General features: G+C 35.0%; 1 protein-coding gene across 3 annotated transcripts in view; it reads right to left on the reverse strand.

Annotated features, from left to right (window-relative positions):
* Positions 1–26,619, reverse strand: part of Scm (Polycomb protein Scm) — a 557,832-nt gene that overhangs the window by 477,677 nt on the left and 53,536 nt on the right. For 2 of the 3 annotated variants that reach the window (XM_090396959.1, XM_090396958.1), the window contains one exon: positions 11,330–11,576. The exons of the other annotated variant lie outside the window; for it this stretch is intronic. The gene's annotated coding sequence lies outside the window, so the exon portion shown is untranslated. The remainder of the gene's footprint in view (positions 1–11,329; positions 11,577–26,619) is intronic. 3 annotated transcript variants of the gene reach the window in all.

Below are 26,619 nucleotides of genomic sequence, written 5' to 3' on the forward strand. Positions count from 1 at the left end.
ACTTGACCAAAGACTAGAGCCCGCAGATATGAGAGTCCTGAGAAAGATTAGTTGCGTGAAAGATGGCATCAGTGGCAATGTCATATTAAAAATTAGGAAATTAGGAAAGAACTTGACATTGTCAGCATCCAGGAATGCAGTAGCAGAGCTAATCTCAGGTGGTATGGTCACTTAAATAGAATGGGCAAGGAAAGATTGGCAAAACAAGTGTTCTCTGGCAGGTTGGCAGGAAAATGGCCCAGAGGAAGACCAATATATAGGTGGATTGATACAGTACGAAGTGCCTTAGATGATAGAAATATAAGATCTGATAATGTTGGAGTCTTGACAAGTAACAGATTGATTTGGAGGAAAATTGTAGATAGGAAGTTAGTAATGATGTAAATTTTTCATGTAATACTATCATATCCTGTCCACCCCTTGAGAGTACACAGCAGTAATTTGATGATAATGTCAGTGTTTTAGAAGGCCACATTATGGCGGTGTAGCAGTAGGAGGTGTTAACAACTTCTACTGCCACATATTTAGCTTCCTCCTGCAGTCTAATATAAAAATACAGGTAGTTGCCGTAGTATAATCCAATAGTCTGTAAGCCTCCTGATCCATTATTATCAGGGTTTGTCCTGTGTACTATCTGTCAGCCAGCCTACAAAGAGTTTCTTAATCTCTCAATTATGTTTGGCATTCCCTGAAAGGGTGTTACTCACACCAAGTGTAGACTGGTGAGGGGGGGGGGACATTTCAAACATCCAATAATTTAGGTGATGATGTTTTGTCAGGCAAGACCTACAGATTTGATCTGGGCATTAAGAAGGGATTTCTTTGCAGCAGAAATACATGCTGATTTTTCCTGTGAGGTAGTCAACTGTGTAGTAAGTTAGGTAGGAGTTCCATCCAAATCCCAGCTGATTTTATCTAATCAAAGAGCTACATACACCAAATTGGTATATAATTTCCTCTTACTGTTACTGAAACCATCAAAATGTTTATATCCCCCCCCCACACCTCATGGAATTGCAACACAACATTTGCAGATTGTATCTATGCAAAAAGAAAAGAAATAGAAACTTCAAATTTGGTATAAAGCTTACTTTCATTTTAACTTAATGCAGTGTAAGATTTTTAGCATGGCTTGAATTCCCAATAATAGGAGCTCAAACCAAATCAAATAAAAACTTAGCAGATAAAATCTTGCAGATAACTGGGTAATGGTACAAAATGGTGCAAGTCATGTTGGGAACACTGCTTTAAAGCACGTCATGTTTATAAAATTTAGTTAATCATATTAAGTTAATTCATTGTAGTTTTTGTTTTATATGGGTGTGTGATACAGTTATTTAGATTTAAGTAAAACTTGTACACTTGCTTAGCATGTATATTGTCAGTATGGTGCCAATGTATAGTAGAACAGTGATGACAGTCAAGATGTCTATCTTGCATGGAATAAATCTGCATGATTTTGTTAGTGCAGCATGTGGCCAAATGGTTCCAGGACTGATGTGGGGAGACATACATGAGCAAATTAGAACAATGAGTGCAGTCAAGTAATTATTATGGAAGACAGTTTCAGAACTTTGGTCCACTGTGCATCACATCAAGATCCTGAATCTCATTCATTTCCTGAAGCACAGCTTCACCAATACAATACATAGCACCTTGCATTTATTAATATTAAAACTACAATCCCATGCATCTGTCCAAACTAAGTATATTCAAATCTTCCTGTAGAGAATTAATATCAACAATACTCTTGATAATTCTACCAGTATTTTTTTTTTTTCCGGGGATATGGGATACACAACAGTATGGCTTACCAGCACCTTTATTGACAGTGACATACAGATACAGTATCATTTTAACTTTCAACTTTTCCTGTTAGCAAAGAATGCAAAACGGCAGCAACTGTTCAAAAAAACACTAAGTCTACCTAACTTTGCATCATCAGTAAACATTTGAAGATCCCTAGTCAGTCCACATCATGAAACGTCATTAGCAAATAAGTTAAACAGCAGCAGGGCCCCAAGAACATAACCCTGAGGCAAACCACTGGTCACCTTCCTTTTTCTGAGACACTGCTCCATCATACACAACTTGCTGGTATCATTCAGAAATCAATCTTCAATCCATCTGATCAATCGGTTATCCAAGCTCATCTTCTGCAGCTTATACACAACAATCTACAATGTGGTAATAATGTATTAAATGCTTTTGCAAAGTCAAGTAAATGACTAGATATGAATCTCCCTTATCGAATATTCGTCACCTTATCATAAAATCTATGCAGATGCAAAACTAAACCTGTCTATCAAAACCAAAGAACATAACCCTGAGGCAAGACATTGGTCACCTTCCTTTTTCTAAGACACTGCTCCATCATACACAACTTGCTGGTATCATTCAGAAATCAATCTTCAATCCATCTGATCAATCAGTTATCCAAGCTCATCTTCTGCAGCTTATACACCAATCTGTCATGGTAATAATCTATTATATGCCTTTGCAAAGTCAAGTAAATGACTAGTTACGAATCTCCCTTATCGAATATTTGTCACCTTATCATAAAATCTATGCAGACTGCAACAACCAAATCTGCCTATCAAAACCTCTCTCTGACCATGCCAACTTCATATGGACCCTGTGTACTTGCTAAGGCAAATAAAAATTGCTCCAAATATCCAACTCTAAACCCATTCAAATGCGATCCATTAGCTTTAACACGTTCATTGCCAAGCTGAAAATTGGAATTTCGTGTGGTGGCCAAAATTTTTTTATCTTTTTATTTAGTTTTTATTGTGCTCAAAATAAGTTAATATGTTATTTAAATGCTTTTATTATTATGTACATAGGATTTATGTATTCTAAATATCTATTACGCGATATCGCGTGATATGTCGGTCAAATAAGTTATATATTTTACAAATAAAAAACATTTAAATATAATAATTATAACTTTAATTATCAGTCTTTTATAATCACATAGAATTTTTAAAAATAACGTACAAATAGAAAAAATAATTATCAAAAATCAACATTTATAGGGAACTTACTAAAAAAAAAAAAAAAAACAATACTCAAAATAAATAAAAACCAAACTTCAAGCATGCTAAATCAACGAATAACTAAACAAAATCATCGCATCGTCTGAACGCCGCCACTGTGCACACTGGCTAACATAAACAATAGACAATGGCTGACGGCCATCCCCACTCCACGAAAGTCAATCCCTTCCCTAGTGGCCAATATAAATATTACGCGCCGTTTCACTGTGGACGCTATCCCACTTAGAAACTTGCTAGCGACGTCCACGCGATAACGCGTGATCGGCCGTCTGGTGAGACCTCGCATCATGCGCTATCGCGTGATTGGTAATGAACGTGTTACACCATTCTAATTTCCCTTCAAATTCACTGAAACATTCCAAATTGAACATCCTTTGCCAGACACAATTCAGCCATCGTATCATTCAGTATCACTGCTCTCTCTTTTTCAGTTCACTATTATCATATCTGGGCAACAAAATAACCATTTTCCCAATGACACTATTATCCTTCACCTCCTGCAAATCCCTTTCCACATTCTTGGTCTCACTATCTGAGTCATTTGTGCACAACACTAATTCTGATGCTTGTTCCTTCCTTCCATATTAAGCATCAGATAATTGTTTCATTGTACTGTTGGGAAAACATGTCTTTGTACCTTGTTATTTACCACAACTTTAATGACTGCATCAGCATATAAAACCACCCTATTATCCTCGAATACTTGCTTCTTCCTATTAACCTCCTTCTTGTTTACACCAGTTAAGTTCTTCTTTAGACACTCAATTTCCTCTTCTATATGTTTATATCTGGAGGGAATTTAAGGAGAAGGGTGACCATCAGGCACAGGAACAGTATAAAGCACAGGCCAGGATGGTAACAAGGGTGGTAAGAAAAGCAAAAGCAGATTACAAAAGGAAATTGGCCACGCAGGCTAAAGAGAATCCCAAACAGTTTTTTCAATATGTTGCAAGTAAAAGGAAAAATGCTCATGGTAGAATGATCTTAAAAAATGCTGAGGGTAAGGAGGTAACCGAATCAGTCGATATTGTGGAATTACTGAGCGAGCACTTTGCAAGAGTATATCATCCAGGTGGTGACTTTGCAGGAATGGAAGAACCAACAGCTTATACTGGAATTGTGATGAATGAAGTAGAGGTAACCAGTCTATTACAGAACCTCAATGTCAATACATCTGTGGGATTGGATGGTATACCAGCTCGTGTCATAAGTGAAGCGGCCAAAGAATTGTCAGTGCCCTTGACCATTTTGTTTAATTTGAGCCTCAGGACTGGGTCAGTCCCAAGGGGGTGGAAAGAAGGGAAAATAGTTCCACTGCACAAAGGTGGTTCCAAGGCTGTTGAAAATTACCGGCCAATCAGCATAACAGGAATCATTATCAAGGTCTTAGAGAAAATAGTCAAGATGAAAATACAAGATTGGATAGAAGAAAATGGGATACTGTATCGGGGACAGCATGGTTTTGTGAAGGGTAGGTAATGTCTCAGTAACTTGCTCACGTATTATAACACAGTGACGGCTGAACTGGATAAGGGTAATGGGTTTACAGTGATTCTACTGGACCTTGCTAAGGCCTTTGACAGGATACCACATGGAATTCTAATCAGTAAATTGCAGCATATGGCAATGGACATAGGGTTGGTGAGATGGATAGGAGGGTGGTTGACGGAGAGATATCAGAGAGTGGTTTACTCAGGAGTAGAGTCCACAAGACGTCCTGTGACTAGTGGTGTGCCACAAGGATCTGTTCTTGGACCACTGCTGTTTAATTTGTTCATAAATGATATAGGAAAGGATCTGAGAGGAACAGTTCATTTGTTTGCGGATGATGCGAAGTTGGGTAGGGCAATAGTGAATGCAGATGACTTCAAAATTTTGCAAGATGATTTGGATAGATTGGAGGTCTGGGCTAAGGAGAATGGATGTCAATTTAATGTGGCAAAATGTAAGGTTATGCATTTTGGGGTGAAAAGATTGGCGGCAGTTTACTGCATTGGTGGAACCGTGCTCCAGGAAATTGATGAGGCACGAGATTTAGGAGTGTTGGTGGATAAGGCATTGAACTTTAGGGGACACATTGCAAAAGTGGCCAAATCAGCTCATCAAATCACTTGGTTGCTGAAGAATACGTTGACAAGCAGAGACAAGCAGGTTATTGTTCCTCTGTATCGAGCCTTGATAAGACCCCATTTAGACTACTGTGCTCAGATTTGGTCACCTAGGTTTCTTCTTGATGGGAAGGAGGTGGAGAGGATCCAGAGGCGAGTGACCAAGATGATAGCAGGTCTGTGGAATGAACCGTATGAGAACAGGTTGAGGATTTGTGGGTTGCAAAAATTGGTTGATAGGCGGAGGAGGGGAGATATGATTGAGACATTCAAATTACTGAAGGGTTTCTATAAAATTAATTCAGAAGATATTTTTGAGAAGAGGGCTGGTTGTGGGAGGACTAGGGGACATCCATGGAAACTGGGCAAAAGTGTGGTTAGTAAAGGTGTTAGGGCTGGGTTCTTTACTTTTAGAGTAGTGAATGAGTGGAATGCGCTCCCTGAGTCTGTGGTGGATGCTGTGACAGTGAATGAGTTTAAGGCGAGGTATGATAGATACTGTATGAATGTCAAATAGTTGTGATGAATATGATTTGGGGCCTCTCTCGATGAGTCTAATGACTCCCTGGAGTTGCCCGTAATAATAGTAATAATAATAATATGTTTAGCCTTCCTCTTCGTTTTCATTAACCTTCACCTAAGCTTTTTCTCTGTATGAAACTATGAAAATGTTAGTAAATGGTGATAAACTGAAAGTAGTAGAGTAACTTACTTGGGAAGTGTATAACAGAGAGATGGCCAGTTTAAACATTGGCCCGGCTTGGTTGGCCAAGTGGTTAGCGTATCTGCTCTCCAGCCAAAAGGCTGCGGGTTCGAATCCAGCAGTGGGCATGAATGTTTGTGATTGTCTGTGAAAATACTAGTGGTGGTGGTCGGCGGTAGATGACGTTGGTGTAGATGATGAAGGTAGTTGCGACTGGTGTAGATGGAGAGTTGTAGAGTAGGTGACCTCCCTCGATGAGTCTTTGGACTCCCTGGAGGTGTTAAGCAATAATAATAATATTAAAGAATGCATTGGTAAAGCAACTGTTTCCCTTCAGAGGTTACAGTCATTAGGTTACATACGACTAACAACAAGACTCTCTACCTCGTTGATGCCCTTGTTACTTTAGTAAAACTCTGTTTTACTAAATGGAATACGAGAATTTGACATTGCTAAAGAAGATGAGAAAAAATTATTGGCATTCGAGATGAAGTGCTACAGAAAACTGTTAGTTATTATTACATGGCACATGTAACAAATGATGAGGTTAGAAAAATCCACTCCATTTTCTTGTGTTCTGACATTGGTTCACTTAAAACAGCACTAGAGGATAAAAAAAAATACTGGGGGAAAGCTAAAATCTCCTGGATAGATAATATTATAAAATGGACTAATTCTTCATTCTCCACCTAGTTAAGGAGATTCCAATAGAAATACCTGGAGAAACAATGTCAGGACTGTCACTTTTACAGTGCTCCAATAGTCTACACAGACTATGGGTGAAGAAGAAGCTCTTTAACTTCACTTTTATTACTATAATCGCACTTCCATCAATTGTCTGATTATTCTTGGTGACACCGTTCTCATTTTTTGGAATGTCCTAAAACATGGAGAAAGTAGCTGATTAATAGCATAATACACGGCTCAGTGCTTGGACCACTACTCTTTAATTTATACATAAATGATATAAGAAATAAACTGCAGGGGAAATATTCAGTTATTTGTTGATGATGCAAACAAAACTAGATAGGGTAAGAAATAATCAAGATAATGTGGAGAGCTTGCAGGATGGTTTAAATAGGATGTCAGCATGGGCAAAAGATAATGGGTATCAGTTTAATGTGAAGAAATGTAGAGTTATGCATTTTAGGATAAATAGATTACAAACTGTACACCACAGTTATCGAACTGTACTCCAGGAAAGTGATGAAGCTAGGGAATTGGGGATGGTAGTAGACGGAGTTGAAGTTTAGAAGGTTGCCAAGGTAGTTCATAGTATTACCATATAAAGAGGAAGGATAGCAAGATGCTATCCTTCCTCTTTATAAGGCCTTGATACATCCAGATAGGGATTACTGTGCTCAGGTCTGGTCATCTGGATTTCTTGGGAAATGGATATTGTGGACAGGATCCAGGAGTAACCAAGGTGGTGATCTGTGAAATGCTCCCTATAAGGATATATTGAGGGTATGTTTGTTGTAAATTTGTTTAATAAGTGAAAAGAGAGGATATGATAGAACCATTTAAGTTGCTTAAAAGGTTTTATAGTACTAATGTAGGGGAAGTATTTGAGCCCTTGGCTACAGAGGACAGAATAAGAGGTCATCCAGAAGTTGAGTAAGAGTGTGGGTAGTAGGGGTTCAATGACTAGATTTTTTTTTGCTTACTGAGTGATGAATGAATGGAATGGGTTGGCAGAATCTGTTGTGAGTACTGTGTCTGTTAATGGGTTCAAGAAGTACGATAGATACTGCATGGTATTTTGGTATCCCATGATGAGCTTCTGACTCCATGGATGTGCCAGTGCAATAATAATAGCATCTATGTAAATAACAGTTGTGTCTCTGAAGCTGATATAAAGCTCATTCTTATCATTACTTAATGCACTATAAATGTTTCATTCCTCTGACCCAGACAAAGAAATCCAAACCAAGCGCTTGCAGATTTTATCTAAATAAAAACAGCCACAATTACCAAATTCAACATATAGTTTCCTCATATGGTTACTTTAAGCTTGTCCAATATAAAGCATGTTTTTTTTTTTTTTTTTTTTTTTTGCAACCAAGTCTCAAATGAAATTTCTACAGATCTGAACAAAGGGGACTATGATTACTAAATTTAATAAACATCTTCCTATTATTGGAACTTAAAGCATTATAAGGCTTTTATTTTCCCTCCTATTTACACTCAGGAATGAAACCAAAAACTTAAAAGTAGTAATCTCCAAATTTCATGAACAGTTTACTCATAAAGGTTCAACTGCTTTTCCCTAAGAGGCAAAACCGAATGCTTGCAGAGTATATCTAAATATAAACAGCACCAATCACTAAATTTTGTATACAGTTTCCCCTTACAATAACTTAAAATTTGTGTTATATTTAGTTCTTCGTCACTACCACATAACTGTGTATCCACACTTGTGTGGACTGAAAAGAGAGCTGAGTTTTGATTGTCCAACTTCATAAAGAGCTTCCTCTTATTATCATTTAAATCTCTATAAGAGTATAGTTGGTCATTCCAACTATAGACACTCCTTGACATATGTAAACAGACTGTTCCGCAACTCTTTTTGCAAGTCGAAATTTACCTAAGTCGGATTTCTCCTGACCTTTCATAATAGCCTTTGTCATGTCAAATACACAAGCAAAAAATATGTAATGCAAAAATATTAAATCATAAAAAAAATTATAAACAAACTGTATTAAATACATAAAGACACATTTTACACCATATCCAGTTGGACAATTTTTAAACACTGAAGACACCAAATATATTTTAAATCTGACCACCCTTTAGTGCTGGAACACAATATATTAACAGGAAATTCACTGCACATTAGCTTTCTTTTTCTTCCTCATAAATTTCTCTACAGCAGGTGAAGGTGTATTCAGTCATTCTTTGCACTTTAAGAAAATGGGAAATGTTTGAATCCATTTTCTCAAACCGAGCTAAAGAGGAGGTCAATTCTCAAAATGCTTCAGCTATTTCTTTTGCTATGAATAGTTTTGGTTCTGGTTCCAAGGTTTCCTGTCTTTCTTCATCTGCAACTTTAACAGCTTCCAGTTCAATAAGATCAGCATTTCATAAATGTTCATCATTAAAATCTATAAATTCCTCCACATCATGTTCAGCAACTTGTATTTCCAACTGTTTCACAAGTTTTATGACTTTTTTTTCACTGACTTCCTCAAATGTTTCATCCATTTCGAAACTTTGGTTGTTAGGAACAAATTACAGACAGATTTTTTTGCACACTAGTTTAGAACATGTTGGAGTAACATCTTTCCAAACTTTTGCAATATTCCTTATTGCATGAAAAATATTGTAAGATTTCCAGAATTCCCTAAGTGTTATTTTGGGATTTGTACCTAGTGCTTCAATTGCTTGGGCAAATGTTCTCTGTAAATAGAACGCCTTGAAGTTCACTATAACCCTGATCCATCAGCTGCAGTAACAATGTAGTTTTGGGTGGAGAACGTTTACATTGGAATGGAAATCATCCAAATGAGCAGGATGGCTGGAAGAATTGTCTAAAATAAGCAGTATCTTAAAGGGAATGTCATTTTCATTGCAATATTTTTCTTTGATAAAGGACCAGATGTGTTGGTTTGGCAATGCCTTTTAATACTTGTGGGTTTCTGAAGTTCCCTAAGGAGTTCCTTAGGGAATTCGCTAAGTTATTTTGGGATTTGTACCCAGTGCTGCAATTGCTTGGGCAAATGTTCTCTGTAAATAGTACACCTTGAAGTTCACTATAACCCTGATCCATCAGCTGCAGTAACAATGTAGTTTTGGGTGGACAGCATTTACATTGGAATGGAAATCATCCAAATGGGCAGCATGGCTGGAAGAATTGTCTTAAATAAGCAGTATCTTAAAGGGAATGTCATTTTCATTGCAATATTTTTCTACCTCAGTAATAAAGCAGTTGATAAACCAGTATTTAAACAATGCTAGAGTCATCCATGATTTCTGATTGAATTGAACTGATAAAGGGCCAGATGTATTGGTTTGGCAATGCCTTTTAATACTTGTGGGTTTCTGGAGTGCGTTTCCACCAAACAAAAGTGTTACTCTATTTTTTGGCGCTTTGTGTCCAGGCATAGTTTTTTCCTCTATGGAAATATTGGTGTGAGATGGCATTTTTTGATAAAAACAGGCCTGTTTCATCCATATTAAATATTTGCTTGGGCAAATATTCGTCGATCACAGATTGTAACCACTCCAAAAAATTTTTTGCTGCTTCAGTATCAGTAGCCTTGCCAGATATGTGCATATTACGAAAGCCAGCACAATTTTAAAATGTGCAAATCAACTAATGCTTGCAGCAAACGGCTGTGTTCCTTCAGAATATTTTCCTTTAAGGTCCTCAAAAGGCAATAAGTTTTTCTTGCCTCAGCCTGTATTGTCACAAGACTGCAAAGCAGATTTCTGGATCTGGTCTTCCATCCATGTTGTAAGAAATTTTTCTTATGACATGGATGGAAGCTATAGTAAAGTCGTCCTTTATTATGGCATATATTGTTGATACTGCAAGACTGAGTCACGTGATATACCTGATAAGCTACCTTCACATTTCTTTATTATCCATAATTTCATCTCTAGATCAGTTGCAGTACGTTTGCTAGATAGCTCATGATTTGATTCAAGGGCATGTTTATCACCAGCCATTGTGAATAATATTTAGAAAAAAAACCACCAAAAACATGAAAATAAGCACAGCGCCGTATAGTTACATTTACTGGGATGATACAGTATGTGGGACTAAGAATTGACTTGAGCATACCATTTGCACGTAAGCACTATCCATAAATATTGTGTATCTCAGGAATTTCTTATTAAAGTACAGATTTAAGTATCTCAAATTTCCATATCCCAGGGTCTGTATTTATATACCCTAGCCCAACTCATGAGGATTTTATCAAACTGGCAAAAAAAAAAAAAAAAAGTTAGGAGCTTTTGTCACCAATTAAAATCCTTTGCATTATTTTCTAGTTTTAATAATTAACAAAATAAAATAATAAGTAAAGTAAGTGAAATAGATATGTTCAGCAAATTAAAAATTTAATGCATAGATTGCATCATTTATTAAGAAATTTGGTTTGATATAATGAATGTTTTTAACTTATGCCATTTCACAACAGTCAGCATAAAACAGTGTCATTTCTATAAGACATTGGCTGGAATTTTTGAATAGCTTGTTACAGCAGAATCATTTCATTATACAGTGTTTGCTATTACATATACTGTATTATCTAATCTTTATAATGAATCATATATATATATATATATATATATATATATATATATATATATATATATATATATCATCTACCCCTCCAAAAAAAAAATTACAAGATTCTCTTGTTTTCAAATAAAAACCAGTCATATAGAAATCACCACAGTTTATTGTTTCAGGTTTTGTCTACATGTTCCTTACATCATTTTTTTTAACTTACCTGCTCTCTTTCTATAATAACGCTGCCACCATCCTAACATGTTTCAAAACTTGTGTCTCAATGATAGGCAGTGCAAACATTTTAATAATGAAAACTGGCAATGTTAGGAAAAATAACCCTACATAACACAGTATGCTTCATGGATTCATGTCCTCTGTTGAAATACTCGTAACATATAAATATTTTAATCTGCTCCAGTAACTTATCACTACAAGCTTGCTGTAGCATTATTAATGGAGAATATTACCTAAAAGAATGCAAAATTAAAATTTTTTTACTCCATTCTAATTAGCATCATAACAGAAAGGAAAGAAAATTTCAGAAATAAACGTCACTGCTAACTTATGAAACATGATATGATATAAAACTAGCTTAGTTATGTAGTGTTTAGCACAATGCATAAATTTTCTAATTTTTTCTAATAAAAAAATGACAAGAAGAAGAGAGAAAAAACAAGCAACAAGAAAAGTTACTGACTATGTTATTGTGAACAGTGATGTTTTTCCAATGGTTTAGGACACAAGAGAATTTGAAATAGGAAGTTATCACCATTTAGTGTTAAGCAAGATAAAAGTTTTGAATTTTGAAATGAATCAAAGTTAAACAGATATCAGATGTGAATTGTAAGCGCAAATACACAAACATAATTCAAGAAAAACTGAAAGAGTTTGAAAACAAGAATTAAACCTTAAAGATTCATTGGAAAACTCTAAAGAAAACTTAGATTGATTCAGCCAGGAAGACATGTGATGAGGTAATCTGCATGGATAGAAAATGAGAACTCCATGGTGGACTCAGGAAGTTAAAGAGGGAGTGAAGGAAAAAAGAAAGTATATCAAAAGTTCCTGGCAAGTAAATCACATTGTGCTCTTGGGGAATACAAAGAAAAATGTAAGAAAGCAAAGCATTATGTAAAATTTGCTAAACAAAAGTCATGGGAAGACTTTGGTAAGAACATAGATAATAAATATGAGGAAGGTGGTAAAATATTCTGGAGGCTATTGAAAAAGCTCAGAAAAATGGAGAAAAGTGTACTGTAAAAGGAATTAGAGATGATAAAGGGGACATAAAAACTGAAGATAAAGATATTTCTGATGTATGGGGTAATTACTTTGAAAGATTGCTAAATGAAACACGCAGTGACAGCATGGCAGTAGAAAACACTCAACAGGGATACCATCTGGAATATATATCAGTATTTTAAGCAGAAAAAGCAATCACAAACAACATGAAATGTAGAAAGGCAGCTGGAGTAGATGATATGTGACCAGAAATGCTAACATATGGAAGTATAAAAGTTTTACAGTGGCTACACTGCATAATTCAGAAAGCTTAGTCAAAGGATGGGATTCCAGATGATGGAGTAGCACCAATATATAAAAAGGGGAATAAAGCTGAATGTGAGAATTACAGACGAATTTCTCTAATGAGTATTCTGATAAGATTCATGCAAGTATTCTTGAGAAACGGCTAAGAAAAAATGTGAAGGAGAAACTTGGAGAAGAACAAGCTGAGTTCAGACCAAACAAGTTGTCAGAATCAGATTTTCACTTTAAGGCAAATAGTTGAGAAATGCTGGGAATATAACAAGGATTTGTATTTTAAGTTTTGTATATTTAAGTCCCATGGTATCAGTTATTGAATAGGAAAAATGTCAGTAATGCAAGGGAATCTCTGAAAAAGTGCTTAAATGAGGCGGCATCTGATTGTATCCCTAGCGTTTGAAGAATAAATAGGTTGGGAGTGAAATGGATGTCCAACCTTATTAAGAAAGAAATCCACAAGAAGAAGATGATGTGGAAAGAATATCGTTAGAGGAGTTATGAAATATATACAGCTCAGACCATAAAAGTAACGAGTATTGTGAGGAAAATTAAATCGGAGTATGAAAAGAAATTGGCAATACAAGCTAAAGGGATTCCAAAAGATTTTTATCGTTATGCCGCAAGGTGTATGTAACATAGTGAACAGTGGTACTGCTACATTGAATGAAGAATTATAAGTTCATGAAAATGAGGTTGAAGAGCTGTTGCATAACTTGGATAAGAATTTGTCTATAGAGAAAGATGGAATATCAAAACATTTGCCTAAGGAATGTTTAACCGAATTGGCTATGCCTTTCACATGTTTGCATAACTTGAGTCTTAGCTCAGGAATGATACCACAAGAATGGAAGGAATGTATGATAGTTCCATTATACAAGGGTGGTGTAAAAACTGACGTGTCTAACTACCGACCTATCAGTATCTCTGGCATGGCAGTGAAGATTTTAGAGAAGTTGGTAAGAACTTGCATACAGAAATGGGTAGACAAACATGCTATACTCTGCAGGGAACAGCAGGTTTACTAAAGGACGATCATGTTTTAGCAATTTGCTCATATTTTATAACAATGTTATGACCGAGTTGGATAAAGGGAATGGATACACTATGATAATGTTGAATTTTTCCAAGGCATTTGATAGGATACCACACGAAAAGCTGTTGCATAAACTGGAGAATATGGGATTTGAATATAAACTCTTGACTTGGATCAGTGGATGGTTGACAGACAGATGTCAAAAAGTGGTATACAGTGGGTGTGAATCTGCAGATTTAAGGTGACTAGTGGTTCAGTCCTTGGGCCATTATTGTTTAATCTATACATTAATGACATCAACAAGGATCTAACATCCATCAGACGTGCAATTGTTTGCCGATGATGCGAAGATAGGCAGGGCAATCAAGGATGCTACTGATATTCAGCAATTAGAAAATTATTTGAATAGACTGGAAAATGGCTGTAAATTTAATGTTAGTAAGTGTAAAGTTATGCACTCCGATGTGATTAAATTTCCAGTGGCATATTATATTAGCAGGTTTATGGTACAAGAAAGTGAAGAGGCAAGGGATCTTGGCATATTGGTGGATAGGAATTTAGAGTTCAAAGATTACATAGCAATTATCCTCTGAGTTGCAAATACAACTCAGAGGATAATTGAGATGTTGAAGCGAACCCTGACACATAAGGAAGTCATTTTGCCTCTTTATAAGGCTTTGATAAGATCATACCTGGATTATTGTGCATAGATTTGGTCTCCTGGGTTCCAAAGATACAAAGAAGAGTTACAAAGATTATATCTGGATTATGGGATTTAAATTATGAGGACAGATTGCGAGTATGTGGATTGCAGATTCTGGTTAACAGAAGAAAGAAGGGTGATATCACAGAGGTCTATAAACTTTTGAATGGGTATTATAGAATATCAACTGATGAAATTTTTCGTTATATGGAAGGTGGGGAGAGAACACAGGGACATCCATGAAAGTTAAATTTATTTGCAGTCAAGAAAGGGGTAAGAGTTAGGTTTTTCTCCAAGAGAGCAGTGAGTGAGTGGAATAATTTGCCCTTAGGGGTAATGAGTGCATCTAGTGTGAATGAATTTAAGGGAAGGTATGATAGCTGGTTTGGGAGATTTATAACATCCCTCGATGAGTCCTTGACTTCCTGGAGGTCTCAGATAACAATAAGAATATTTGTAGAAGGTAAAGTGCCAAGAGGAAAGCTGTTCAAACAATCCAGTTATATGGTGTAATTGAGACATTGTATCAAGCAATAAATAGTCTCCATTTGATGCTTCAGTAAGGAAATACCGTGCGTAGACATTAATTAAAATTATAATGGAATTAACTCATGCAAAATATTATTTATTAGTAGAATTTATTAGTAGTATCACAGGCATCTTCAGTACATGTAAAAAGCTAATTAAACAATAACTGACAATTCCAAAAGGCACCACCTAAGTAGCTAATGTAAGATAAAAAAAGTCATTAAATTTCCTAATTTATTTAAAAAAAAAAAAAAAAGATAAATAAATAAATTATATATATATATAAAATGATAAGCCTTTTTACGTTTCAAAAAACGTTTTTTTTGAAACATTTTGAAACTCAGGGGCTACCCTGAGTATCGAGTCTTCAAAATTCAAGTCATCAGAATTCAAGGAGGGGGAGTTGGGCACCATAGCCCCCCCTCCCCCTAGTATGTATGTATATATATATATATGTATATATATACATACACATATACAATTAAAAAAGTTAGGACAGATTAGCTGATTTAAAAAAGTACTATCTGCCACAAAGGGAAAGATGTAGACCATCGGATCTGAGTTTAAGTTAGGAGAGTGAAGTAAAGTTTCACATATTTCTTTATAAAGCCATTCCATAAGGAAGTGACTTTTGTAAAGGACTCTTGTCTTCTTCCAATGAACTCTATGTCTAGTGTTGATGGCATGCTCTGCAAGTCCAGACTGTTCAGGTTCAAAGTATTAAATATAAGGCAGCCAAATAAAAGCAGATCTTTCTGTTTATCTAAAATAAGATAACCCACAAGAGCTAGGAATCTGGTGGACACACACCCGGATAACTGAGATGTGGAAGCTTGACCTTGGGAGAAGTAAGAAAAGTGGAGATTTTTCTGATTGTCGAAAGACAACAAAAATATTTAGTGGTTTTAAAACTTCTGCTATGCATTCAACTAATGCCTTGCACACAAGGGACAGGAATACGCATTATTTCTTCTGTAATTGAAGAGGAAGATATATCAAAACTACTCTAAGCTCTTTTGATGAAGGAATTCTTATATCCATTAGACAAAAAAAAAAGAGGAAATTATATATTGCAATTCCTTCTGTAATAGTTCATCCGAAGAACAAAAGGGGTGGGCCCGATGAACCAGTGTTTTAATAGTTCCCGCCTTTTGGCTGGGATGGTGATGAGATTCAGCATGGATATAATGGCCTGTATGAGTCTTCTTCCTATAGACTGAGAAATGTAGGTTGCCATCTGGTTGGCGAAGAATTAAAAGATCTAAAAAGGTTAACTGCTTATACATTTATGTGGAATAAGAGATCAAGTAGTCAAAACACTGAACTAGCTGTACACAAGACAGTGTTCAAACCAATTTTAACTTATCTGAGAGATGAGTTAGAAATAAAACTCTTGATCAAAGACTGGAGACCACAGACATCAGAGTCCTGAGAAAGATTAGGGGACTGAACAGATGACATCATTGTCAGTATAATATTAAAAATGAGGATATTAGGAAAGAACATGCCCCTGTTAGCATTCAAGAATGTGTTAGCAGAGTTAATGTTAAGTGGTATGGCCATTTAAAGAGAATGGGAGAGAAAAGATTAGTTAAACAAGTGTTCTTTGCTAGGATGACAGGAAAAAGACCCAGAGGAAGATCAAAATGTAGATGGATGGATACAGTAAAAAGTACCTTAAAGACAAAAATATAAGATTTGATAATATCGGAATGCTGACAGATAACAGGCTAATCTGAAGGAAAATTGTTGATAAGAAGTTTATAATGATATAACTTTTTATGTAATACTATCACTATAGTAAGATCTTGTACACTTCTTCCCTTGAGAGTATATGTAAGGAATTTGATGTTGATGGTAATAATAAAAATATTCTGATAACATTTCATATAGCAATGCCCGTTAAATGTATTACACCATGTCAAACATTTTATTTACACAAAGAGATAATTCTGTGGGCGAGTTACCAGATGCATAATTATTAAAAGTGATTTGTGCATCAGTGTATAGCAGTTGTCAATTAATTTTGGTGACTAGGCCAACAAGCATTCTTGTTCCTTCTGTATTTATGGATTTAATACTGTAAAATTACAACAAATCCTATCATAACATTGACTTTCAAGTCCTAAATACCCACCATCAGCAGTACTGTATTGGTACAATACAAATATTTCTTTTGTCAATTTCATGAACACAATTTTATTATAATGACGATGCACATATCCTGCTTAAAAATGACAGACATGCTGATGCCATGAGCCTGTAAGACATTTCAAATCACTCTTTTGAGATGCTTTCCATTATTTTACTCATTTCCCTCTGCCCACGTGCTCTGCCAAGAGGAGAGTTGAAGCTTTACATTTAGACTTCATTTACATTTTTAAGCCATCTTCTAAGATTAAGATATAGTTTTAATGGCAAAATAATGAAAAAGAAAAAGTACAAATCACTATCAAGCTCATAAACTAATGTTGATTATGTGACAAAGTTGGCTCAGTGAGTAATGCCTTTACTCCTGTTCTACCAGGCTATGGATATGAATTACTGGAACATGGATATTAGTAAGTTTTTAGTTAAAAAGTGGTTTTCACTGCCTGGCATGACAGCACAACCACCAAGTTGCTAATAAGACTTAATATTCCTGTGTGCCAATATATCAGGAGTAATCATTTTTTGATCTACAGAGTAGAATTCCTGACTTATCTTGGCTAATGTACTCTCCTGTACTTTTTTTTGTTTTTTAATATATCAACCCCATATAGGAGCAATGTTCCCACTAAGCTGTGCAGACGCCAAAAAAGGGAGTGCACATGTCTAGCAACTGCACCCACAAAATTTTTCTTTCAGAATTTCCAATTTATAGTCAACTTTTGAACAAACATACCACAAAAATTAATCATATGATAATCATATTTGTCACTTATTTTATTTAGTAACTTCTAGAATGACTCCACTCCAATATTACTCTAACCAGTAAAACTTGGTTATTTTTAGCCTGTACCATTTGGGTGAAATGACACTGCTGTAAGCAAGCTGCAGAGGTAAATTTGTCTGGAGTGCCTACTGTCTTCTAGACAGTACAGTAACTTGAACTCATGCAAACAGTGATGGATTTTTGTTATGCAGATTTAAGCAAATTTAGTGCATGCAATTTTGCAGGTTATATCTAGATGAAAAAAGGGCAAACATTAATATGAGAAATATTACATTACATCAGGAGTAAGATAATGATGCATATTATCTCCACTCTAATTCACCATCTTTTTGGATCATATTATGAAAGAAAGTGGCATTATGCCTGATATTAGAATTGGAGATGTCAAACTTAGCTCTTTGTCTTATGCAGATGATGATGTACTCCTAAACACATTTAGTGCACGTCTCCAGGATTCTCTAAATAAATTGAATAACAGCTGTAACAATGTGGCATGAAAATCATCAGTGAAAAGACCAAAACTATGAAAATAGGCAGAAGCATGAAAACTTCAGCTGCATTCTGAATGGAGAGCCTAGAGAATGAGTAAAATATTTCAGCTATTGAGACAGTTTTTAGTGTAGATGGCAAGTTAAATAGGAAAATAGAGAACAGAATAAGCAAAACTGGTATGGTGAGTAGCCAGACGAATAAATTTATATAGAATAAGAGGGAAGTTAGCCAAAACACCTAACTAGTGGTATGCAAGGCAAAGTGCAAACCAGTTATGGATCTGAGACTTGGGTTAGAAATAAAGCACTCGATCAAAGAGTAGAGACCACAGATATGAGGGTTCTGAGAAAAATTACAGGACTGAATACATGTCATCAATGGTATAATCATATTAAAAATGAATATGTTAGAAAGGAACTTGACATTGTTAGCATTCTAGCATGTGTATGCAGAGCTAATCAAATGTAATATGGCCATTTAAATGGAATGGATGAGGATAGTTAGCAAAACAGGTGTTTGATGGCAAGAAATCAGGAAAGTGACTCAGAGGAAGACCTAAGTCTAGGTGGATTGATTCAGTCACAAGTGGCTTAGAAGCATGAAATGTTAGGTATGACAATACTGAAGTGCTGTCAAATAACAGACTAATTTGGAAGAAAACTGTGGACAGGAGACGAATAATAATGTAAACTTAATTATGTAGTGATGTTGCAATAGCCTGAACATCCCTTGAGGATACATATCAGGAAACTGATGTTATAATAAATTTAATAAAAGGGTAAGCAAACAAAGTTTGCGTCTGAAGTATCTTCAGGACTGAGGCAACTCGTGGTAAAGGTGGACCAAGCTCTCATCACTCCTTGTCTCAGTATCTCCGATAATGCAAAGCACATCTCCTTGCAGACATGAACAATGCTACGCATTAAAGGAAGGGCCACTACCCAGACCGGTTTCGACCTTTATGGTCAAAACCAGTCTGGGTAGTGACTCTTTCATATGGTTCACCTTTACCACGAGTTGCCTCAGTCCTGAAGATACTTCAGGCACAAACTTTGTTTGCTTACACTTGGATAAAGGATTAAACTAAATTTATTATAGTCTAACCAAGTGGAAAATAAATTTCCAAACACCTTCTTTAAATACAGAGTAATATAATAATAAGTTGGTACACCTTTTGGCAACTCGTATAGGTAAATATGACTTCTCCATTGCTTCTGCCTTAGTATCACCACTTCTGAGTTTGGCTCCACTGACGAGACCTCAATAAAGGTCGAAACCGGTCTGGGTAGTGGCCCTTCCCTTAATGCATAGCATTATACATGTCTGCAAAGAGATGTGCTTTGCATTATGGGAGATACTGAGACAAGGAGTGATGAGAGCTTAGTCCACCTTTACCACGAGTTGCCTCAGTCCTGAAGATACTTCAGGTGCAAACTTTGTTTGCTTACACTTGGATAAAAGGATTAAACTAAATTTATTTGTCTAAAGTTTCCTGTTGGAAGTTTATTTTCCATTTGGAAAATAAACTTCCAACAGGAAACTGATAATGATAACAAAATAATATAAATTTTCTAGAAATAAGTCCATTTAATAAAAACTATTATTTTAACCCATTCACTGAAGGTTTATTCAGAAATTACATCTAATACGACTTATAAATAGAGCACAAGTCTTTAGCACAATAGGTGGGATATCATCAGAACCAGATGCTGTGTTCATATTGAAGTTATTAATGATTCTCAGGGTACCCTGTATGCTCAGAGAAACTCCTACTAGTTTTCTCAGAACCTTCAATGGAACATAGCTTAAGAAACACTGAACTAAACAACTCAGAAAATTACAGTACTTCCTACCATTAAAAATTTCTAACAGAATGCTGCTCAACTAGACTTGGTAAAGCAGGAATAATATATATATATATATATATATATATATGAGCAATATATATAACACCTCCTCAGCTCAAAATGAAGTAGGTTTCCTGAAAATCAAAAATACTGTTGGACACATCTACTATCTTAGGAGCAAAAGATAAACATTTTCCTTTAATCTTAAATCTCACAGATTTCTCCGAGGCCACTGATTCAATTAATGGACAAAGGATATTCAAAATTCTAAATTATGACATATTCTTGCAAATAATTAAAGCAATAACAGAAATATACTAGAACTATAATATTAGAGTAAAGATTAATGGAGAGATAACTGAAAGCTTTCCTATTTCCAGGAGTTCTTCAAGGAGATTAGCACCATATTTCTTCATTATTACTCTTGATTAATATCTACAGAACTCTTGAAGATTTGACAACCAAACCCACATAAGTATGTTTTCTTTGCAAAGAATTATGTGCTAATCAACTCTAACATTCAGACTAACCAAAACCACTAAGATAATCTGCATAAAAATCAAGCATTAAATGAGTTAATGGTCAGCAAGAAAATAAACGTCCTAAAAAAATAAATAATAAAATAAAATACACCACATTCTTGAAGAATTGTAGCACCTTGGTTCCCTAAATCAGTATTCTAACTGATATTGTGAAAAGAAAGCACAAAGATCTTCAATTTTATATATGTCCAACCAGTGCTGGCACCTAGTCTTTTTCTTGTGTGTGCGATTAATGTTTGGCGCCTTTCCAAAAAAGTGTTTTTTTGAATAAAGTGTGAATAAAACGAAAAGGAAATGAAAAACAAATGAAAACTGCTTTACAGTATAATGCTATCTACGGATTAGTCCTGCTTATACAAATATTTTTTACATGGAACTCAACAATTAATCGTAAGTTGATTCATGATACATCAAAAAATAACGAACTATTTTAGGTATATTTTCGTAAATTTTAATCAAAAATTACAGTGATATAATCGGGTCCAGGATACAATTTCAGAATTTATTTGTTCGTTAATTATTCACATCATGAATAATTAACATCATTAACCACACTACCAGCCAAGATGTCTACAGATGCCAAGGTTATCATGGATGTGAAGTGCATATTAAAATTGTAATACCATTGATATTACATTGAAATATATGATGGATACAAAGCATATGAGGATACATATTTTATCCATAATGGCTGGTTAGGTGGTTAACAGTTTTGGGACAACATGTCTGCAAATCAATACTGGGATATAGCAAGATCATAATCCCAACATTGTCATTCTTGAAGAATGCCAGCAATAATCTAATAAACAATTCAGTAAAGTCAAATGATGCGACTGAGACACCACTCTAGAGAGAAAATTGCCACTATGTTCAGTACGCTTACTATGTACAAATGAAATAATCCTGCTGCTTACTCTAAAAGGGCATACCTAGAGGATTGGGGGGGGGGGATCTAGTATAGTAGCACACAAGGGACACTGTTGAGGCCAGGCATGCAATTTGGACACTTCCTGTGTGGCAATTATGAGCACAGGTAACTCACCTCAATTACCTGTTCCTTAAGGTTCCTGCACCAACACTATCATGTAAGATAACTAAACAAATACTGATGCCACTGTGGATACAAAAAAGTTTCACAAAAAATTAAAAATATAAAAATTTTTTTAAAAATTCAAAAAAATAACAAAAATATACCCCAAAATAACACCAAAATTTCATCCAATAATAACAAATACTTCCACACCCATTTCACCAACAATCAGGGTACAAACCATACGCATAAAAACCTGATCTACTATTCCTAAATGAATCCCCAATTGCTAAGTACTCTCAAAAGTGATAGAAAAGTCATCAACAACCAGCTTCTTCACTGCCTGGAGATCCATCAGTTAATTACTGATCGCCAATACAGATCCTGTCACTCTCATTGTGTAGAAGACCTCTTCACTAATCTTACCTACCTTTGGACAGTATGGAAAGATTTGGAGAAATTCATGTGGTTGCTCTTGATATTTCCAAGGCATTTAATTTTGTATGACATCAAGACTTTCTCAAGAAGCTGCCATCTTATGACCTCTCTCATGTCCTTTTTGACTGGATTGCCAGCTTCATTTCTGATTGCCCATTGCATGTCATGATGGATGGCTTCCTCCCATCATATTTCTTTATCAATGCTGGAGTGTCCAGAGTTCCGTACTCACAAACTCTCCCTCCTATTACATCAATGATTTTCTCTAACATCAAACCCTATTCATCATTTTGCTGACGACAGCACTGTTCCACTTCTTCAAGACTGTAGCTTCTTCAAGATATTCTAGAACCAATGTATTAAACACTGATGGCATCACCATTCTCAAGTAGGATGAAGAAAACTTAGTGAAATAGCACTGAAACAAGTGAAAGCAACTTTTTTTTTTTCCTAGTAAAACTTTTTATCCTAGTAAAACTTTTTTTATCCTGTCTTATTACCAATAAGAAATTCTACTTCACTCCCTCTTACTTTTGATTATATTCTGATTTCCAGTCAAAGTCAGTTTCCTCTTCTTGGGTTGACTTGCAATATCTAACTTATCCTGGAATAAACAAATTTCATCCATTTTTAGAGGCTTCCTCAGCCTCTAAAAAACTTAGCATTACTTTTCATTCAAAACACTACTTCTCTTCTGGTCAACTAATATTTTATAAATCCTAAATCTTCATTCCATCTCACATTTAAAACATGAGAATCATTCTCACATTTGGAATGGTGCACTGAAGACCTTCCTAAAGAATTCATGATTGTATATAGAAGAGGACAATCTGCCTAATACAGGGTGGCCAATAAGTCATGAAGGGGTTTAAACATTTAATAACTTTTTTTTATTTAATAATTATTTTCATTATAGTGAAATATAGAACCTGAAGATTTTTTAATAATCAAAAAGTTATTCACATTTTAAACCCTTTTAACCCATGACCTACAGACCGCCCTGTAGTTTGACATTAACAGTAAGACAAAATAAGATAAGATAAACTTCCACAGTTTATGACTTATGGGGCAGCCCATAAGTCATAAAGGTGATTAAAATGTGAATAACTTTTCTGATTTAAAAAAAAATCCTGTATTTCGTTATAGCAAAAAATAAATAAATAAATAATAAAATATAAAAATAATTAATAAATAAAAAGTTATTCAATGTTTAAACTCCTTCATGTCTTATGGGCCACTCTGTAGGTAGCTCTCACAGCTCCGGTCGTTTTCTCAGATGTTTGGTTCCTGTTTTTAAGTACAATTGACCCTTGAACAATGCAGGGGTTAGGGACGCCGATCCCATGCTGTTCAAAAATCTGTGTATAACTTTTGACTCCCCAAAAACTTAACTACTAACATAAAGTCGATTAACAGATTTTTTATATGTGTTCTTACAATAAAGTAAGCTAGAGAAAAGAAAATGTTATTAAAGAAAATCATAAGGAAGTGAAAATACATTTACAGTACTGTACTGTATTTATCGATTCCGTAAGTTTACATCTTCTGTTTACAAGATGAATCATATGACTGTTAGTACCTACATGAATACTGTCTTATGTGATACAAAACACTGTACATGCTATACATATTACTAACACTAGACATCAAAAATGAAAAGACAATGTGAAAAAGAAATTCACATTGATTTACAGGTATAATGATTAATGCATTGATAACGAAGAAGCAGCAGTACGATTGCTTTATGGTAGCCTAGTGTAATCGATACAACTGGTTAACAGTAGCCTAGACCAGTGTTTCTCAACCTGTGGTCCACAGGCAGACTTAAATTAATTAAATAAATATATATTTTTAATTATCTAAATAAATTAAAATTGAAGAGTAAGTAAAAATTATTGAAATCAAATGGAGACTTAATATATATATATATATAAAGGTTTAATGACTATTACCGAGAGAAATAGTCATTAAACCTTATTTTATAATATTCCAACCGAGTAAAAATGAATTTTGAAAAAAAAAAAAAATATATATATATATATATATATATATCGTCAGAATGTTCAAAGGCAGAAGCAATAAAACTATATTGTTGTTCACTTCACCCTTTATATTATTCGTCCTTCTGCTGCTACAAATTTAGCGGCAGAATGACAATAATAAAAGAGGGATGAAGTGAACAATAATATAGTTTTATTGCTTTGCCTTCCCTTGCTGTTTTGTCAGATTTGAAGTGAACATGTGTTATCCCCATTTCAACCAATGGCTTGTTGTTTATTGATTTTTATTATTGAAGGTTTCCCTCCTTCAACCAAGTCTCAGTATATCTTGAGAAATGCTAAGTGATACTTGGAAAAAGTGTGTCCTGAGTTAACCCCAGTATTATATATTTATATATTTTTTGGAAACATTTTTTAATAATGGAAAAGTGGCTTAGAACTAGGACTTTGAAAAGAAGGGCAAATGAAACAGGTGATGCTAACCCTAATTGTGATACAAGTGTTGTAACGGTGAGTAAATCTGATACTATTAAAGAAGAAGAAACAAGCAGTTCAAAGAAAAAATACAGCAGGAAATATAACAGTTCATATTTGGAATTCGGGTTTACTTGGTGTGGAAATGAAAATGAACAGAAACCTCAATGTGTTTTGTGTTATGAAGTGTTGTCGAACGAGTGCATGAAACCTGCAAAATTCCGATGACATTTAGAAACTAAACATTGTGATGTGAAAAATAAGCCAATTGAATTTTTTCAGCAACGCTTAGGGACATTAAATCATGGGAAAGATATAGTTTCGGCCATGGGTTCCACTAATAGCAAGGTACTGGTAACATCCTATCTCTTAAGTTTGAACATAGCAAAAACAGGGAAACCTCATTCTATTGGGGAAAATTTGCTACTTCCAGCTATAAAAGATGTTGATTTGATTCCACTTTTAAATGACACTGTCGGTTGCAGAATTAATGATATGGCAGGTGACGTAGAATCTCAGTTAATCAAAAGAGTTAAGAAGAATCCTTATTATGCGTTACAAATAGACAAGACTACTGATGTGACAAGTGATGTGCAGTTAATATGTTATGTAAGATATGCGCATGATAACAACATTCGTGATGATATTCTGTTTTGTAGAATTTTACCATCCCAAACAACTGGAGAAGAAATATTTCACACTCTCAATAATTACATAATACACAAAGGGATCCAGCGGGAAAAATGTATAGGCTTCTGTTCGGATGGAGCTCACACCCTTACAGGCAGGCATAGTGGGGTTGGTCAAGGAAGTAGCTCAGGATATGAATTGGGTACATTGTTTCACACATAGGGAAGCATTAGCTTCCAAAGGAATGCCACCAGAATTTAAAACTGTGCAATACAACGCTGTAAAGCTAGTTAATTTTATTAAAGCTCGACCGTTAAATAACAGGTTATTTTCAGTACTCTGCGATGAAATGGGCAGTGTATTTTGCTTCATTTTGCTTTTGCTTCATTCTGAAATTCGCAGGCTTTCCAGGGATAAAGTACTAACAAGGTTATTTCAATTAAAGCACGAAGTTTTATTATTTGTAAATTAACTTAATTCTGATTTTGCATCACTCCTTGTTGACGAAGCATGGTTATCAACACTATCCTATCTTTCAGACATTTTTTCAAAATTAAATGAACTAAATCTTTCACTACAGGGAAATTCTTTAACTGTTCTTGATGCCTACAACAAAATAAAGGCATTAAAGAAAAAAATGGTTTTATGGATTAATTATATAAAAGATAAACAATTTGCACCTTTTCCAACATTGGAATCCTTTTTAGTGGAATATGATATTTTTGTTGATTTTGAGTTTCTGGAAAGGGTTTGTGACCACCTCAAAAATCTGAAACAGAATTTTGAAACATATTTTCCGAATAACTTTTATAAGAAATTTCTGTGGGTTCATGATCCATTTCAGGCTTGCAGTCACGAGAATGACCTTTCGTTATCGAAAAAAGAACAGTTAATTGAGCTTTCAAGTGACAGTGGACTTAAAATGCAATTCCGTGATCTTGGTTTGGCTTGATTTTGGATCTCACCTTCAGTGAGAAGTGAATTTCTGAAGGCGAGATCCAAATTATCTGAAGGAGCATTGAAAATCATCATGCATTTCTCTGTAACCTATCTTTGTGAGAAAGGATTTTCATCGCTCCTTCAAATAAAAACAAAATACAGAAATTGTCTTCGTGTGTGTGTGCCAATCTCCGATTGAATTTGACCAATATTGAGCCAAATATCCAGCAACTCTGCAAGGGCTGAGAAGCTCAACCATCTCATTAAGAGTAAGTAGTAACATAATTAGATCATATTATTTATTTGTTAATAAAAATTAAAACTTTGTTCAATGATGATACACTTTTAACCTCCCTACCAGCCAATGTGGATGA

The sequence above is a fragment of the Typopeltis vanoorti genome, chromosome 8 (genome assembly GCF_054136105.1).
Source record: "Typopeltis vanoorti isolate ZY-2024b chromosome 8, IOZ_Tvanoo_1.0, whole genome shotgun sequence".
NCBI classification, from domain to species: domain Eukaryota; kingdom Metazoa; phylum Arthropoda; class Arachnida; order Uropygi; family Thelyphonidae; genus Typopeltis; species Typopeltis vanoorti.